Genomic DNA, 19,387 nt, shown 5'->3' on the forward strand with positions numbered 1-19,387 from the left:
CAGTTTTCTCCAAGATCCTTTTTAGCTCTCTGTTAGCAAGTTCAGCTTGTCCATTGGTTTGTGGGTGATATGGGGTAGCTACTTTGTGTGTAACACCATACTTGTGGAGTAAGGAATTGAGTTGCTTGTTGCAAAAGTGGCTTCCCCCATCACTTATAAGCCCTTTGGGTACTCCAAATCTTGTGAAGATGTTCTTCTTGAGGAATTGCAAGACCACGTTGGTATCACATGTGGTGGTGGCTATTGCTTCTACCCATTTGGAGACATACTCTACTGCTACCAGGATGTATTTGAACGTGTAGGATGGAGGAAAAGGTCCCATGAAATCTATTCCCCACAAATCAAAGAGTTCCACTTCCAAAATGAACTTTTGGGGCATCTCATTTTTCTTTGACAAACCCCCTGCTCTTTGACATTCATTGCATTGGCTCACAAACTCCCTAGCATCCTTGAAGATTGAAGGCCAATAGAAACCACTTTGAAGGACCTTAGCAGCAGTTCTTTCAGCTCCAAAATGACCACCATAACTAGAGTTGTGACAATGCCACAGTATGTCCTTCATCTCATTTTCTGGCACACATCTTCTTATCATTCCGTCTGGGCATCTTTTGAACAAGAATGGTTCGTCCCAAAAGAAGAACCTAGCCTCATGCAACAGCTTCTTCACTGTTGTCTTGTGTACTCTTGTGGAATGATTCTTCCTGCCTTGTAGTTGGCCATGTCTGCAAACCATGGGACATGTTGAATGTGCAAGAGATGCTCATCTGGAAACTCTTCATTTATTGATGGAAGGTTGTCTTGGCATTCATCTTGTGGCACCCTTGATAAGTGATCAGCAACTTGATTTTCACTGCCCTTTCTATCTTTGATCTCAATGTCAAACTCTTGTAGGAGTAGCACCCATCTAATTAGCCTTGGTTTGGCATCCTGTTTTGACATAAGATACTTAATGGCAGCATGGTCAGTATACACTAAGACTTTAGATCCAATCAAATATTGTCTAAACTTATCAAAGGCATACACCACGGCTAGTAACTCTTTCTCTGTTGTGGTGTAGTTCTTTTGAGCTTCATTCAACACCTTACTTGCATAGTAGATAACATGAAGCTTCTTTTCCTTCCTTTGCCCCAACACAGCGCCAATTGCAAGGTTGCTTGCATCACACATGAGTTCAAAAGGTAGTCCCCAAGTTGGGGGTGTGATGATTGGTGCTGTGGTGAGCTTAGCCTTTAGAGTTTCAAAAGCATGCTTGCATTCATCATCAAAGATAAAAGGATTTTCTACCACCAGCAAATTGCTTAGTGGTTTTGCTATTTTGGAAAAATCTTTGATGAATCTCCTATAAAATCCAGCATGTCCTAAGAAACTTCTAACAGCTTTCACACCAGTTGGCAAAGGAAGTTTTTCTATAATTTCTACTTTTGCCTTGTCAACTTCTATACCCTTTCTCGAAATTTTGTGACCAAGAACAATGCCTTCGGGTACCATGAAATGGCATTTCTCCCAATTCAAAACTAAATTGGTTTCTTGGCACCTTTTCAAGACTAGGGTAAGATGCAAGCAAGTATTGAAAGAATCACCAAAAACAGAGAAGTCATCCATAAATACTTCAATAAATTTTTCTACCATGTCTGAGAAGATTGAAAGCATGCATCTTTGAAAGGTAGCTGGGGCATTGCAAAGTCCAAATGGCATCCTCCGGTATGCAAAGACTCCAAAGGGACAAGTGAAGGAAGTCTTCTCTTGATCCATGGGGTCAACCACTATCTGATTATACCCAGAATATCCATCAAGAAAACAATAATAAGCATGGCCAGCCAACCTTTCAAGCATCTGATCAATGAAAGGTAGAGGAAAGTGGTCTTTTCTTGTTGCATCATTCAACCTCCTATAGTCTATGCACATCCTCCACCCTGTCACTGTTCGTGTTGGGATAAGCTCATTCTTCTCATTAACAATGACAGTCATGCCTCCTTTCTTAGGTACTACTTGCACTGGACTGACCCATGGGCTGTCAGATATAGGGTAGATGATCCCAGCCTTGCACAACTTCAGGACTTCCTTTTGAACAACCTCCTTCATTGTAGGATTCAATCTTCTTTGGGGTTGTACCACCGGTTTGGAACCCTCCTCTAAGAGTATCTTGTGCATGCATACAGCAGGGCTTATGCCTTTCAAGTCATCAATGGTCCATCCCAATGCCTCTTTGTGAGCTCTCAAAACCACAAGGAGCTTTTCTTCTTCTTCTGCATTCAATGTGGAATTGATGATCACTGGGAAGCTATCCTTCTCACCAAGAAATGCATATTTAAGATGAGGGGTAGTGGTTTCAACTCTTGTTGTGGTGCCTTTTCTTTGGTAGCTTCACTTGGTTCCTTTGATGCTTCCAACGTGTTTTCTTCTTGTCCTTTGATGTTATGGACTTCCTCTTGTTTCATTTGATGGTTTGTGTCAAGCACTTCTTCAACCAAAGAGTCTACTACATCAATCCTCATGCAATTTCTTTCTCAACAGGGTGTTGCATTACTTTGAAGACATTTATGGTCATTTGCTCATCATGCACCCTGAAGATCATCTCTCCCTTTTCCACATCAATGATTGTTCTAGCTGTAGCCAAAAAGGGTCTACCAAGAATGACTGAATTGTTTCCCTCTTCATCCATGTCTAGGACCACAAATCAGCTGGAAATATGAAGTTTCCCACCTTCACCAAGAGGTTCTCAACTACTCCATTTGGCACTTTGATGGATCTGTCAGCAAGTTGGAGTGACATCCTTGTGGGTTTGAGCTCTTCAATCATCATTTTCTTCATCATGGTAAGGGGCATTAAGTTAATGCTTGCTCCCAGGTCACAAAGTGATTTGTCAACAGCCATGCTCCCAATCGTGCAAGGTATGAGAAAGCTGCCAGGGTCTTTGAGTTTTGGAGGTAACCCTTGTTGAATGATGGCACTACACTCTTGATTGAGAACCACGGTTTCTTTTTCTTGCCAACTCCTCTTCTTGGTGATCAACTCCTTAAGAAACTTTGCATACAATGGCATCTGTTCTAGAGCCTCTGCCAATGGGATGTTGATTTCAAGTTTCTTGAAGATCTCTAAGAACCTTGGGAATTGTTGGTCCTTTGCTCCTTTGTGTATCCTAGTTGGGTATGGAAGCTTGGGTACATAAGCTTTCACTCCTTCATTTTTGTTTTCTTTTTGTGGATTCATACCCTCCTTGCCATCACGGTTGCCTCCTTGACTTGGTGGATTGCCTTGTGGCTTTACAACCTCCTTGCCTTTGTTAGATGTTGAAGCCTTTTCTTCATCTTGCTTCTCCACTGTGTCTTGCTCTTTGGGTTTTGTTGCTTCTTTATTTGAACTTTCACCAACTACCTTGCCACTCCTTAACTGCAAAGCCTTACATTCTTCTCTTGGGTTGGGTATTGTGTCACTTGGGAGGACATGGGTTGGTTTCTCGGCTTGTTTGGCTAGTTGTCCCACTTGTCTCTCAATGTTCTTCATAGTGACCGCTTGTTCTTGTTGTCCCTTAGCTAAAGCTTGAGTGGTTTGAGCAAGTGCTTGCAAGGTTGCTTCCAGACTTGAGATTCTGGCCTCATGATGGTCAATTGGAGGTATGATGGGGGTTGATTGTTGTTGGAAGTTGTTGGGTGGATTAGTGTGGTAATTTTGTGAGTTGGATGTTGGTGCAGAGAAGTTATTTTGGTGGGTTTGTGAGTTATGATGGGGGTGTTGATATGTGTTTTGTGTTTTTCTATATTGGTTAGTGTTGTTGGTATGGTGATTTTGGTTGTTTGTGTTACGGGTGTGATTGTGGTTGTTGTTCTTTTGCCAATGGTTTTCTCCCCACTTTAAATTGGGATGATTCTTCCAAGATGAGTTGTATGTATCACCATGGAATTCCTCATGAGAATTTGAAGTATTCTGCATGTATTGAACTTGTTCTTGTGGTTGTTCAACCGTGGTTCCTTCACCTTGGTTCCATTCAAGTGATGGTTGATTTGTTGTGTTCACTGATGCAAGTTGCATACCATCCATTCTCTTTGTTATCATCTCCATTTGTTGTGGATTTGTTGGTGCATTAACTTGTTTTGTGCCAAGATAGCATCAACACCTTCAAGCTCCATTACACCTTTCTTTGGGGGTGGATTGTGTTGCCTCTCTGATGAGTAATAATATTGATTGTTTGCCACAATCTCAATGAGGTTTTGAGCCTCCTCAGCAGTTTTCATCATGTTGAGTGATCCTCCTGATGAGTAGTCTAGCCCCTTCCTTGCTTCTAAGTTTAAGCCTTCATAGAAGTTTTGGAGCTTAACCCAATCACTAAACATGTCTGGGGGACATCTTCTCATTAGTGCCTTATACCTTTCCCAGGCTTCGTACAATGACTCCCCTTCCATTTGCCTAAAAGTCTGAACCTCTGTCTTCAACTTGATGACCTTTTGAGGTGGGTAGAACTTTGCTAGAAATTTGCCCATCACTTCATTCCAATCATTGAGGCTTTCCTTGGGGAATGATTCTAGCCATTGAGTAGCTTTATCCCTCAAAGAGAATGGAAATAGCAACAACTTGTAGACATCTGGATGCACTCCATTTGTCTTCACTGTATTGCATATCCTCAGAAAAACAGAGAGATGTTGATTTGGGTCTTCAAGAGGTCCCCCTCCATAAGAGCAATTGTTCTGTACCAAAGTGATGAGCTGAGGTTTTAGCTCAAAGTTATTGGCCTGAACATTTGGTGTAGCAATGCTGCTCCCACAATGTCTTGGATCAGGGATAGTATATGAGGATAACACCCTTCTAGCGTGTCCACCATTGTTGTTGACCCCTCCAGGAGGATTGTGCATCTCATCCTCCATGACTTGATCTTCTCCCTCTGATTCCTCTGACCCTTCTTCACCAACTATGAACTTTCCTCTTTCTGCTCTCCTTAACCTTCGGCGGGTTCTCTCGTCCTCAATATCACGTCTACTTGTTCCTGACATACACAAACAGAACCAAAATCACAAGTGAAACACTCTAGAATGAGGGTGAAATTGGAGTTAGTGAAACAAAGTATCAAACAGTTAGTGGGCTTAACAAAAATAAAAAAAAATGCTTAATCTAAACCACCTTTCACTTAATCATTGTCAATCTAACCAATCCCCGGCAACGGCGCCAAAAACTTGATACGTAAAAATTAGAATTTCACGTATAACCGGCAAGTATACCGGGTCGTATCAAGTAATAAGACTCACAAAGAGTGAGGTCGATCCCACGGAGATTGGTAGATTAAGCAACTTTAGTTAATGGTAAATTTAGTCAAGCAAACATAGTTTTGATTTCATGAACATTTTGATTTTTGAACATAATTGCAAGAATGTAAATGACACAAAATGTAAAGAACTAGAAAAGAAAAATTAAATGAAAGTAAATAACGGAAACTTAAATTGCAAGAAACTTAAATGACATCAAAGATAAATTGCAAGGAATTAAAGGTTGCAGAAATTTAAAGAACATAAGAGTAAATAGCATGAATTAAAGGAACAAAATGTAGATGACAAGAAGAATAAAATGACCGAATGTAAAAGGGAATTGGGTTGTGGGAAATTAAACAACTAGAGGCAATAGAAATAAGAATTGATGGTAGAGAAGATCATTAGGGATCAGAGATGCAAGTTTTCATGAATTGATGTTAGTCAAATCCTTCTCAATCATGGGTATAGATCCATGGCAAGTGGGTGATTGAATCCCAATCTCTTGGTGATTCAATCTCTCTCAACATAACCAAATGCCACTCTCGTGATCTATTTGTTCATGAGAAGAGATGAAGCTCCTTTCTAATCCAGCCACACAATTCCTATAATCTCAACCAAGGAGAGTTACATCTCACATACTAACCAAGGTATATTGATTGAAGGAATCATGAAAGGATGAACTCTAAACTGAATTATGTGGCTCATTCCTCAAATTCACCACATAATTCATGTAGATTAACCCCTCTCTCGATGGTGGTTGAATCTATGAAGAGCAAGAGTTCCCTCTTTAGATCAACCACTAAAATTGAGGAGGAAAAGATGAATTCACCAACTCATTTCAACAAGCAGAGCTCATCCCCCTAATGAATGTGGGGTTTAGTGAGTCATAGCTCCAATTTCAACAACAATTGCCATAAATCAAAATTAAACTAAGTGTAAAGGAAGAAGAAGAAGAAGAATGAAATGCTTCAAGATTTAGAAAATGAAGAAGAAGAGTTCCAAGATGAACCCAGAATTAGCTCTCTGGCTCTCCTCTCGGAAGTACCAAAAGAGTTTCCAATACAAGTGCTAAAAAGTGTCTAAAAATTCTAAGTGTCAAAAAAAGTATTCAAAAGTGTAAAAGTGTAAAAAATCCCCTACAAGTACATCAATCTCTTCTATTTATACTACTCCTAAAACTCTTTCAAAGATCTTCGAGTGGGTTAGCAATATGGGCTTTCTCATTGTTGAATTCTTGGCTCAATTGGAAGTGTTGCTAGGCTTGGAATGGAAGAGTTCATTCATCATGTTTCTGGCCCATTGACTTGGCGTTATTGGCACTAACTCCAGGCCAAATGCACGTTGGCAACGTGCTTGACATTTTCCTGGAAGTGAAGTATGAGACTTGGGCGTTGCTAGCCCAAGTTGTTGCCAACAACTTGCTTTTCCTCTTCTTGGCCTTACTTTCATGCTAATTGTAGCCCAGAATTTGAGTGTCAACCTTCAGCTTCAATATGGACTATTATACATCATTGGAAAGCTCTTGATGTCTATTTTCTAATGCCACTAGAATCACCTCAATTGGACTTTCCTAGCTCAAGTTATGGTTCCTCAAAGAAGGTAAGGTCAAGCTGCCAAGTTGTTGCCAAGTTGTTGTGAATAACGCACCCTCAACCCCAAGTTAGCAACGTGCTCGAGCATCACTCTCCCAAGGCAAGGACTTGAGGCTGGCGTTGTTGCAAAACACGCCCCCTTTGTGCACGTTGGCAACGTGCTCGATCCCACAGCCAAGGATCATCTCTAGCTCCCTTGAATTTCATTTCATGTTCTTGTTTTTAGGGCCTAAAGATGACTCTGGTTTGGCTTCAATTTTGTGCTCCATCATAGACTATTATATATGGTTGGAAAGCTCTGAATGTCAGCTTTCCAATGCAACTGGAAGCACTCAATTTGGATCTCTGTAGCTCAAGATATCTTCCATTGAAGAGGACATGTTCAGGCTGCCTTGTTTTGGTAAGTTGGCGTTGGCAACGCCCATCTAGCGTTGGCAACGTGAGTGGTGCAGCATTTGGGCGTTTGGAACTTGGTTGGTGCGCCATTGGGCGTTTGGCAGCCTGGTTGGTGCGCCATTGGGCGTTTGGCAGCCTGGTTGGTGCGCCATTGGGCGTTTGGCAGCCTGGTTGGTGCGCCATTGGGCGTTTGGCAGCCTGGTTGGTGCGCCAAGACTTGGTGCCAAAATTTGCTTGTGTGTGGCGTTGGCAACGCCAGATTCAAGTTGGCAACGCCAACTTTGCTTCTTCCAGGGCCAAGCTTGCCTTGCTTGTGTGTGGCGTTGGCAACGCCAGATTCAAGTTGGCAACGCCAACTTTGCTTCTTCCAGGGCCAAGCTTGCCTTGCTTGTGTGTGGCGTTGGCAACGCCAGATTCAAGTTGGCAACGCCAACTTTGCTTCTTCCAGGGCCAAGCTTGATAGTGTGGCGTTGTTAGCCTGCGTTGTCCTCAAACACGCCAATGCTTCCTAGCTCAAACAACGTGCTCGAGCTTCCATATTAGTGCCAAAATTGCTTGTGTGTGGCGTTGGCAACGCCACTCTCAAGTTGGCAACGCCAACTTTGCTTCTTGTCTTCCTCCAGGGCCAAGTTCCTTGCTTGTGTCTTGTGTGTGTGGCGTTGGCAACTTGGTTCTAGAGTTGGCAACGCCAACCTTGCTTCCAGGGCCAAGTTTGCTTGGTTGTGTGGCGTTGGCAACGCCCATCTTGAGTTGGCAACGTGCTCGAGCCTCCTTTCCTAGCTCCAGGCATTGCTTCCCACGTTGCCAGTGAACACGCCCATAGAAGCTGGCGTTGGCAACTTGAATGTTGCCTAGTCTTGGCATTGGCAACTTGGATGTTGCATGTGATGGGCGTTGGCAACTTGGATGTTGCTTAGTCTTGTGTGTGGCGTTGGCAACTTGATTCTAGAGTTGGCAACGCCAACTTTGCTTCCAAGGTTGCCAAGCTTGCTTGGTGCGGTTGTGTGTGGCGTTGGCAACGCCAATCCCAAGTTGGCAACGCCAACTCCTTGCCTTGGTTGCCTCCAGGACCAAGCTTGCCTTGTGTTGTGGAGTTGGCAACGTGGATTCCAAGTTGGCAACGCCAACTCTTGCCTTGGTTGCCTCCAGGACCAAGCTTGCCTTGTGTTGTGGAGTTGGCAACGTGGATTCCAAGTTGGCAACGCCAACTTTGCCCAGCTTGCATCATTCTTGCTTCCATGCCTCCTTGTTTCATCACCTATCATCAACAAGGGAAATAGCTTCAAAGTCTTACCAATTCAAGCAATAAATTTCATGAGATTCATTCATACTCATTCATATATGCATTCCTTAAATCATTTGCATGAATTTGGCTAGAATTAACATGTTCCTTAATATCATCATGCATGGAAACAAAACTCCTAAAAGGACTTGTTTATTTAGAGAAAATGAGTGAAATTAAGCTAAAACTAACTAAGCTAACTAACTAATAATGCAAATATGCATTTGCATCAGAATACCACAGACAAGGTTTAGACCTTCCGGACTCTCTTGAATGCCGCCATCAGTTCTAGCTTATACCACGAAGATTCCGATTAAAGAATCCAAGAGATATCTACTTAATCTGAGGTAGAATAGAGGTGGTTGTCAGGCACATGTTCATAGTTGAGAATGATGATGAGTGTCACGGATCATCACATTCATCCGGGTTAGGAGCAAGTGATATCTTAGAATGGAAGCAAGCATGATTGAATAAGAAACAGTAGTAATTGCATTAATCCATCAAGACACAGCAGAGCTCCTCACCCCCAACCATGGGGTTTAGAGACTCATGCCGTGGAAGGTATACAATGAAATGTGTAAAAATGTCATGAGGTCATAAGGTCCGGATACAATGTCAAAAGATCCTATAAATAGTAAAACTAGTATCCTAAGGTTTACAGAAATGAGTAAATGACAGAAAAATCCACTTCCGGGCCCACTTGGTGTGTGCTTGGGCTGAGCAATGAAGTAATTTCGTGTAGAGACCTTTTCTGGAGTTAAACGCCAGCTTTCATGCCAGTTTGGTCGTTTAACTCCAAGTTTTATGCCAGTTCCGGCGTTTAACGCTGGAATTTCTGATGCTGATTTGCTACGCCGGTTTGGGCCATCAAATCTTGGGCAAAGTATGGACTATCATATATTGCTGGAAAGCCCAGGATGTCTACTTTCCAATGCCGTTGAGAGCGCGCTAATTGGGCTTCTGTAGCTCCAGAAAATCCACTTCGAGTGCAGGGAGGTCAGAATCCAACAGCATCTGCAGTCCTTTTCAGTCTCTGGATCGGATTTTTGCTCAGAACCTTCAATTTCAGCCAGAAAATACCTGAAATCACAGAAAAACACACAAACTCATAGTAAAGTCCAGAAAAGTGAATTTTGACTAAAAACTAATAAAAATATAATAAAAACTAACTAAAAGATACTAAAAACATACAAAAAACAATGCAAAAAAGCGTATAAATTATCCGCTCATCACAGGTCGCGTTGCAACGTTGGCTGGGGGCCGTTGCAACGGATGCTGGCACGGTGCAACGGATGCTGGGGTCCGTTGCAACGGAGGCAGGGCGCGTTGCAACGTTGGCTGGGGTCGTTGCAACGGAGGCGGGGCGCCACGCATCGTTGGCCGTGGCCGTTGCACCGGAGGCAGGGCGCGTTGCAGCGTTGGCTGGGCGCCGTTGCAACGGATGCTGGGCGCGGTGCAACGTTGGCTGGCGTCGTTGCAACGGAGGCAGGGCGCCCTGCAACGTTGGTCGTGGCCGTTGCACAGGAGGCAGGGCGCGTTGCAGCGTTGGCTGGGGGCCGTTGCAACGGATGCTGGACGCGGTGCAACGGATGCTGGGGTCCGTTGCAACGGAGGCAGGGCGCCATGCAACGTTGGCCGTGGCCGTTGCACCGGAGGCAGGGCGCGTTGCAGCGTTGGCTGGGGGCCGTTGCAACGGATGCTGGACGCGGTGCAACGGATGCTGGGGTCCGTTGCAACGGAGGCAGGGCGCGTTGCAACGTTGGCTGTGGCCGTTGCAACGGAGGCAGGTCGCGTTGCAACGTTGGCTGGGGGCCGTTGCAACGGATGCTGGCGCGGTGCAACGGATGCTGGGGTCCGTTGCAACGGAGGCAGGGCGCGTTGCAACGTTGGCCGTGGCCGTTGCAACGGAGGCAGGTCGCGTTGCAACGTTGGCTGGGGGCCGTTGCAACGGATGCTGGGCGCGGTGCAACGTTGGCTGGGGTCGTTGCAACGGAGGCAGGGCGCCATGCAACGTTGGCCGTGGCCGTTGCTCCGGAGGCAGGGCGCGTTGCAACGTTCGCTGGGGGCCGTTGCAACGGATGCTGGCGCGGTGCAACGGATGCTGAGGTCCGTTGCAACGGAGGCAGGGCGCGTTGCAACGTTGGCTGGGGTCGTTGCAACGGAGGCAGGACGCCATGCAACGTTGGCCGTGGCCGTTGCACCGGAGGCAGGGCGCGTTGCAGGGTTGGCTGGGGGCCGTTGCAACGGATGCTGGACGCGGTGCAACGGATGCTGGGGTCCATTTCAACGGAGGCAGGGCGCGTTGCAACGTTGGCTGTGGCCGTTGCAACGGAGGCAGGTCGCGTTGCAACGTTGGCTGGGGGCCGTTGCAACGGATGCTGGCGCGGTGCAACGGATGCTGGGGTCCGTTGCAACGGAGGCAGGGCGCGTTGCAACGTTGGCCGTGGCCGTTGCAACGGAGGCAGGTCGCGTTGCAACGTTGGCTGGGGGCCGTTGCAACGGATGCTGGCGCGGTGCAACAGATGCTGGGCGCGGTGCAACGGATGCTGGGCGCGGTGCAACGGTTGCAGGTCGCGTTGCAACGTTGGCCGTGGCCGTTGCACCGGAGGCAGGGCGCGGTGCAACGTTGGCCGTGGCCGTTGCAACGGAGGCAGGTCGCGTTGCAACGTTGGCTGGGGGCCGTTGCAACGGATGCTGGCGCGGTGCAACGGATGCTGGGCGCGGTGCAACGGATGCTGGGCGCGGTGCAACGGTGGCAGGTCGCGTTGCAACGTTGGCCGTGGCCGTTGCACCGGAGGCAGGGCGCGGTGCAACGTTGGCCGGGGTCGTTGCAACGGAGGCAGGGCGGCATGCAACGTTGGCCGCGGCCGTTGCAACGGAGGCAGGGTGGCTTGCAACGGACGGTGGGCGCGTTGCAACGCATGCTGGGCGCGATGCATCGTTGGCTGCTAGCGTTGCAACGGAGGCTGGGTTTGGTGCATCGTTGGCTGGGAGCGTTGCAACGGAGGCACCGGCCGGTGCACGGCCGTTGCAACGGAGGGGCCAAATTTTCATATCTCACAATTGGCTCGTGCAATTTTCCTGAAATTTTGAGGGAACCTTGGTAATATTATTTAAAGGCTGCACAAAAAAATCCAGGTCAAAAATCTCACTTTTGCAACGTTTTTCATTTTTTTTGAATTTCCTGCTTTTCGGGTGGGAAAAAAATCGGCAAAAAAAATCCACACGGTGTAAATTCACCAAATTTGGTGGATGGAAAGATCTTATTTTTCTAGAGATTGTCGCAAAAAACGGCGTCAAAATTCGACCTCTAGAGCAGTTTCCTCGAGTATGTCTCCTCACGGAAAAGGATGTCTACCCGTGGCACTTTGGTAATGGCTCGGCAGCCTATTATAGGTGATGACATGTCATCATATACCCATTTTCTATGCTTTTTCATACAAGAAATTGATGATTTGTGCTTAAATATTGAATGCTTTTTGTACTTAAATGATATATTTTCTTGATATTTTAATTTTTTATATCTTGTAGAAAATAAGAAGAAAAAGAAGCAAAGAAGCACAAAAAAAGGAGAAAAAAGAGTTTTGGGGTACACTTTGAAGTTGGGGTACACTTTGGAGCCTTAGGCCACGCTTTTAAAAGCGTGACCCATGACCAAATCAAGAAAGGAAGCAGCCAGCACGCACACGATCCTGCCCTTGCCAAGGGCAGGGCAGAATCGTGATGCAAAGTGTGGTTGGAAGCAAGAATTTTCTCTAAGTTAAAATCTGGCCGCACACAGCATGACCATGCCTACTTCAAAGGGCTATAACTTGAGCTACAGACGTCCAATTGATGTGCTTCCAGTTGCGTTGGAAAGCTGACATTCAGAGCTTTCCAACGATATATAGCAATCCATATTTGGCGCACAATTAAGGCAGGAACGAAAGGCATCTTTAAGGGCCATGAGAAAGCAAGAAACTAGGCCTTACTTTGGTGCCAAGAAAGCCAAGGAAATTAAGTAGCGTGTGTTTCGGCCATGGTTCGAACTTGGGACATCAAAGTGAAAACACTGCCCTGCCCTCCGCGAGGGCAGTGCAGCATTTGGGTTGGTGCAGCATTTGGGTTGGTGCACAAATTTGTAGGGGAGCTCCATTAGAAAGAGGCGAGACCCACTAGGGAATATTAGGATTTGAGAGCTCTCTCCTTTAAGTTTTCCTTTCTGCTTTAAATCTTGGGTAGAGAATTGAAGAAATTCTGTTTCAATCTCACCTTGAGATCTCTTGTTTACTTTTTCTGCATAATTGAAATTCACATACTGCTTCATCTTCTCTTTAATTCTGCAATTCATTTTTCTTCTTTCTTCTGCAAATTATTCTCTGAATTGATCAAGGAAGGGCTTGAGATCTAGACTTGTTCTCTAGTCTCATTGATTCCCTGAGATCTTGAATTTCTTTTCTGAGTTTCACAATTGAGTTGAATTTTGTTTCTGTTTTGATCAAGTGAGCAATTGAGCTCTTGGCTTTCCTTCTGTTTTTACTGTTTCATTGAAATTGTTAGTTTCACTTTGAGACTTGAAAAATGATCTATGTCTCTTTGTTGCATCTCATTGTTCCCAATTTAATTTCCTGCACTTGTGTTCTTCTGCAATTTACATTTAAGCTACTGTGACCTTGAATTTACTTTTCCTGCAATTTAATTTCCTTGCAATTGTTCTAAGCTTGGATCTACTGCTTTTATTTAATTGCTAGCACCCCAGCCCCCTTTACATTTGATGCAATTTACAATTCTTGCAATTTAAGTTTCAGCTCTTTTACTTTTTTTGTTATTTAAGTTTCCTGCAATTTTATTTTCTGCATCTTTTAATTTCCTTGCAATTTACTTTCTGTTGGCTACACTTCATCCAAATTCACTTCAATGTTAGCTTGACTAAACTAATCACCCACTAAAATTGCTTGATCCATCAATCCCTGTGGGATCGACCTCACTCTAAGTGAGTTATTACTACTTGATGCGACCTGGTACACTTGCCGGTTGGCTTTGTGTGTTGGAAAATTCGTTTTCCGCAAAAACACCATCAAGTTTTTGGCGCCGTTGCCGGGGATTGATTAGATCAACAATGATTAAGTGGGTGAGAAGTCTAGATCAAGCATTTTTTTGTTTTTGTTCTCTGTTTTAAAGTGAAACCAAGGTGTTTGAGTTTTTGCCTCACTAAGAAATTCTCATCCCTGATATGAGTAATTTCAATTTTCCTTGGTGTTGTGTTTTACAAAATTCAAATGAAGTTCAACTCATCTTATGATCAAACAAATTTTATGGGATATTACCCACCATCACCAATCTCTAATGGTGGTTGGGAATATCACCAAGAAGATACAAATTCTGAGCACTCCAATCCATGGAGATTTGCTTCAGAACCCCAAGATGAGCAAGAAAATTTTGAGGGATACCAACCACCACCACAAAATGATTCATATCATTATCCTCATGGTGAATGGGAGTATCAACAAGGAATGAAGGAGTATGAACAATCAAGTGAAATGAACTATTTCCCAGAGCCACAAAGTGACTCATACTATTATGGCACGTACACAAAAGATGGCTGGGAAGGGAAATGCAGTGATTCACATTCTAATTATTTAAAAACATTATCACTTGATTGTGCTGCCAGAGCATACTTGGAAGAGTGTTCATCATTTGATTATGCCTCAACACAAAATTCCCTCCAAGATCAATACAACTCATCTCACCAACCACAAAATTACTCTCAACCTTTATCCTTTGAGCTAGTAGCTGAGGATCCCCTTCAAAAGTCCAGAGAATTATTGGAAAGACAAGAACAAATTATGGAAGAACAAAAACAATGCTGGACAGAACAAGAATTCCTCCTCAAGAAAACAGAAGGGCATGTAGAGCAAAGGAGGATTCATTCAGGATCACCAAGTGTTAAGGATGAGGAACAATCTGTGAGTGAAGAAGAGGAAGAAGAGGTTCCTATATCAATTGAAATTTCAATGGAGGAAGAGCAAGATAAGGAGGCTACTGTATCAAGTGAACTTTCAATGAAGAACGAGGTGGTTGAAAATGAAATTGCACTTGAGATGACAAGAGCACATGACAACTCACAACTCTCACAAACTTCCTTGGACCAAAATACCTCAACACTTGAATCCATGATTGAAAGGTATGAAGAGGAGATGAAGAAAGCTTGGGAAGATCAACAAACCTCCTCCATGAAAGAGCTATTAAAGCAAATGTTGAGTGTAAAAGAGGAAGTGGAAAAACAAGCTAGTGAGGAGGACAATCAAGAACGTCCAAACTCAAGGGAAACAGAGAGGCACATGAAGGACAAGCTCATTGAACCACCAATTCAAAAGGCTCTGGATGAAGATCAAACTCCAAAAATCACACAGCAACCATGTCTTAACATCAAAGAAGTGAAGGCAACTAACAAAAGCACCAATTCTGTCCCTAAGTCAGCAAGCAAGCTCAACCAAGCCAATTTCAAAAGAAAGCTTGCTGAGAGGAAACCAAGAAAGGGGACAGAAGCTGAAACTTCTCCCTCCTTGAAGTCATTCCTCTTAACCAATTGGAAGAAGAGGAAGAAAGTGAAGAACAACATGTCAAGCTAATGACACTAAAAGAGCACTTGTTGGGAGGTAACCCAACCGTAGGTATAATTTCTTCCCTGCCTTGTTTTCGTCCTTTACTTTGTTTAAATTCAATAAATGGGCATATGGTTACATTCTAAGTTTGGTGTTGCCTTGCAACAAATTATTTTCAATCTTTTTGGATGATTGCATCAAATCAAAAATGAAAGTGACACACCAAGATTCTAAGTTTGGTGTGCCACTTATTTTCTATGCAAATCATTCTAGCAACATCACTTGTCTGCATAATCATATTGCCTTTTGCAGTGTTCTTTTTCTTCTTCTTAGTTGGATAATTTTTGTTTTTCTCTTTGTTTCATTTATTTACTTATTTTTAATGCTTCTTTCATTAACTGTTTTTGTTAATACATCACCAAAACATCCTTATTCATGATAGATTCTTCACTTGGTGATTGTATTCAACAAATAACAGTTTCTTTTGTTTAGTTTTAGTTCAAATAAATTCACATATGGTTGCATTCTAAGTTTGGTGTTGCTATGCAACAAAATTTGGTTCCAATATCTATTAGATACTTGCATCAATTCCGAGTGAAAGTGTCACACTAAGTTTGGTGTGCCACTTATTCTTTATGCAAAGTATTGTGCACACCTTCTTATGCTTGCAATCAAATGTCGCTGTCTCTTGTGCCTTGATTGTTATTTTTCATTTTTGCTTGCTTAAAACACATGTGCTACTAACATTTCATTGTGTAAGACATTCATGATCCATCTTAGCCCCATAAGCCATTGTTCTAATTGTTGCTTGAGGATGAGCAAGCACTCTAAGTTGGCAAGGGAAAGAGGAAGAATAGAGGAAAAAGGACAACAATAATGAAGATGAACTACAAGGTTGTAGAGTTCCTTTTCTTCTAATTTATTTCCAGCACTCTAAATTGCATGATTGTCTTTATATTCTCTTTAGGCATGTGTGGTATGACTAAGCATAGCTTGAATTTGATTTGAAACATGTTGTTGTGACATTATGACTACCAACTTGAGTTTTGTGAATCCAAAAGCAAAAAAGCATCATGATCATAAACAAACAAGGAATTAAAGAAGAATTTAGCATGTGCATACAAGTATTGGAAAGCTAGTATGATTGATTGTTGCTCAATTGCATTGGATTTTATTTAATTGAAGTTTTTCATCTAGTACATTTTGTGAAATCTTTTGAAATCATGAAAACCTTGAAGAAGCAAATACAATTAAAGCAAGAAAAGAAAAAGGGAAAGAATGAGAAAGCTGAAGGCTCTGAGTACCAATGGCAATTTATTTGCTAAGTGCTTGTGGTGTTTATGTATCAAGCCAAATGCTTGAAAACAAAACACTTAGAAGTCAAGGCTAGGCTCAAGTGCAAAAGCACTCCCTCAAAGCTCAAGGCTCTGAGCATCAATGATTAGAGAGTCAAGAAAAGAAAAGAAAAAATGAGCTTAATGAAGTCCTCTAATTAAATGCTTGTGGTGCTTATGTATCAAGTGGTAATACTTGAAAACAAAGCATTTAGAAGTTGTAGCTTTGTTATTTACTCATGGGGCAAAGCACCCAAAAGGAGAAGCTAAAAAAAAAAGAAAAAAAAAATCAAAAGCTTGTTTCAAGGAAGAATTATAAGAAAAAGATTTCATAAAATAAGCTAGATAGAAGCATCAATCATTTACATCTCTTTTGTAATTGTAGCATGCATAGAAAACTAGCTTGCCATGAACATTGAGTTGCTATTCTTCTTACCTTGGATTGTCAATCTTTATTGCATGATTCTTTTCTTGCTTGGGGACAAGCAAGATTTAAGTTTGGTGTTGTGATGACATGTCATCATATACCCATTTTCTATGCTTTTTCATACAAGAAATTGATGATTTGTGCTTAAATATTGAATGCTTTTTGTACTTAAATGATATATTTCTTGATATTTTAATTTTTATATCTTGTAGAAAATAAGAAGAAAAATAAGCAAAGAAGCACAAAAAAAGGAGAAAAAAGAGCTTTGGGGTACACTTTGAAGTTGGGGTACACTTTGGAGCCTTAGGCCACGCTTTTAAAAGCGTGGCCCATGACCAAATCAAGAAAGGAAGCAGCCAGCACGCACACGATCCTGCCCTTGCCAAGGGCAGGGCAGAATCGTGATGCAAAGTGTGGTTGGAAGCAAGAATTTTCGCTAAGTTAAAATCTGGCCGCACACAGCATGACTATGCCTACTTCAAAGGGCTATAACTTGAGCTACAGACGTCCAATTGATGTGCTTCCAGTTGCGTTGGAAAGCTGACATTCAGAGCTTTCCAACGATATATAGCAATCCATATTTGGCGCACAATTGAGACAGGAACGAAAGGCATCTTTAAGGGCCATGAGAAAGCAAGAAACTAGGCCTTACTTTGGTGCCAAGAAAGCCAAGGAAATTAAGTAGCGTGTGTTTCGGCCATGGTTCGAACTTGGGACATCAAAGTGAAAACACTGCCCTGCCCTCCGCGAGGGCAGGACAGCATTTGGGTTGGTGCACAAATCTGGCGCACCACACACAAATCTGGCGCACCAATTCTCTCCTGGCAGCACCAGCGTGCATCGCAACTCAATCCTGGCAGCACCACATTTTTCTGCCCTGCCCTCCGCGAGGGCAGGGCAGCATCCTATGCACCAAGCTCAATTCTGGCGCACCAATTTTCAATTCTGGCGCACCAATTCCTGATTCTGGCAGCACCAAGGAATTTCTGGCGCACCAACTTTTCCTGCCCTGCCCTTGGCGCGGGCAGGGCAGCATCTGGCGCACCAAGGCCGCACCAGCTTGCACCACGGATGCACCACCATGCACCAATTTTCTGCCCTGCCCTCCACAAGGGCAGGGCAGCCTCCTGGGAGTGTCATGGGTCAAAAATCAACCAAAATTCAATTTAATTCAATTCCTCACCAAATTGAATCAAGGCCAACCAAACCCATTTCTCCTCAAATCCAAAGCAAGCTAAGCCCACATCATCACTCAAAGGCACATGGATCAATTAAATTAGGATTTTTATTTTTAAGTTGTTTTAATTTCATTTTCATTTTTCACTTTGTAAAGCCTATATAAAGGCATCATTTTCATCTTTGTAGGGGAGCTCCATTAGAAAGAGGCGAGACCCACTAGGGAATATTAGGATTTGAGAGCTCTCTCCATTAAGTTTTCCTTTCTGCTTTAAATCTTGGGTAGAGAATTGAAGAAATTCTGTTTCAATCTCACCTTGAGATCTCTTGTTTACTTTTTCTGCATAATTGAAATTCACATACTGCTTCATCTTCTCTTTAATTCTGCAATTCATTTTTCTTCTTTCTTCTGCAAATTGTTCTCTGAATTGATCAAGGAAGGGCTTGAGATCTAGACTTGTTCTCTAGTCTCATTGATTCCCTGAGATCTTGAATTTCTTTTCTGAGTTTCACAATTGAGTTGAATTTTGTTTCTGTTTTGGTCAAGTGAGCAATTGAGCTCTTGGCTTTCCTTCTGTTTTTACTGTTTCATTGAAATTGTTAGTTTCACTTTGAGACTTGAAAAATGATCTATGTCTCTTTGTTGCATCTCATTGCTCCCAATTTAATTTCCTGCACTTGTGTTCTTCTGCAATTTACATTTAAGCTACTGTGACCTTGAATTTACTTTTCCTGCAATTTAATTTCCTTGCAATTGTTCTAAGCTTGGATCTACTGCTTTTATTTAATTGCTAGCACCCCAGCCCCCTTTACATTTGATGCAATTTACAATTCTTGCAATTTAAGTTTCAGCTCTTTTACTTTTTTTGTTATTTAAGTTTCCTGCAATTTTATTTTCTGCATCTTTTAATTTCCTTGCAATTTACTTTCTGTTGGCTACACTTCATCCAAATTCACTTCAATGTTAGCTTGACTAAACTAATCACCCACTAAAATTGCTTGATCCATCAATCCCTGTGGGATCGACCTCACTCTAAGTGAGTTATTACTACTTGATGCGACCCGGTACACTTGCCGGTTGGATTTGTGTGTTGGAAAATTCGTTTTCCGCAAAAACACCATCAATAGGGGGGAGGGGTGTCGTGCTGCCAAAACTCGAGTTGCCCAAAGGCTTGCTGGGCGCAATGCCAGCAAGATGCACGATGCCTTGCCATCCCCTAGGCACACTAGCAAGCCCGTTGTGGTTGTGGTGTGCCGTCGGGGTCCCTCGCCCCGGGTCCAAGGTTGAGCACAGGCGTCGGGCTGCTGCAAACCCCGATCACCAAAGGACCAAGAAGGGAAACACGTCCATGCACGGCC

Source organism: Arachis stenosperma, chromosome 10 (genome assembly GCF_014773155.1).
Source record: "Arachis stenosperma cultivar V10309 chromosome 10, arast.V10309.gnm1.PFL2, whole genome shotgun sequence".
NCBI classification, from domain to species: Eukaryota; Viridiplantae; Streptophyta; class Magnoliopsida; order Fabales; family Fabaceae; genus Arachis; species Arachis stenosperma.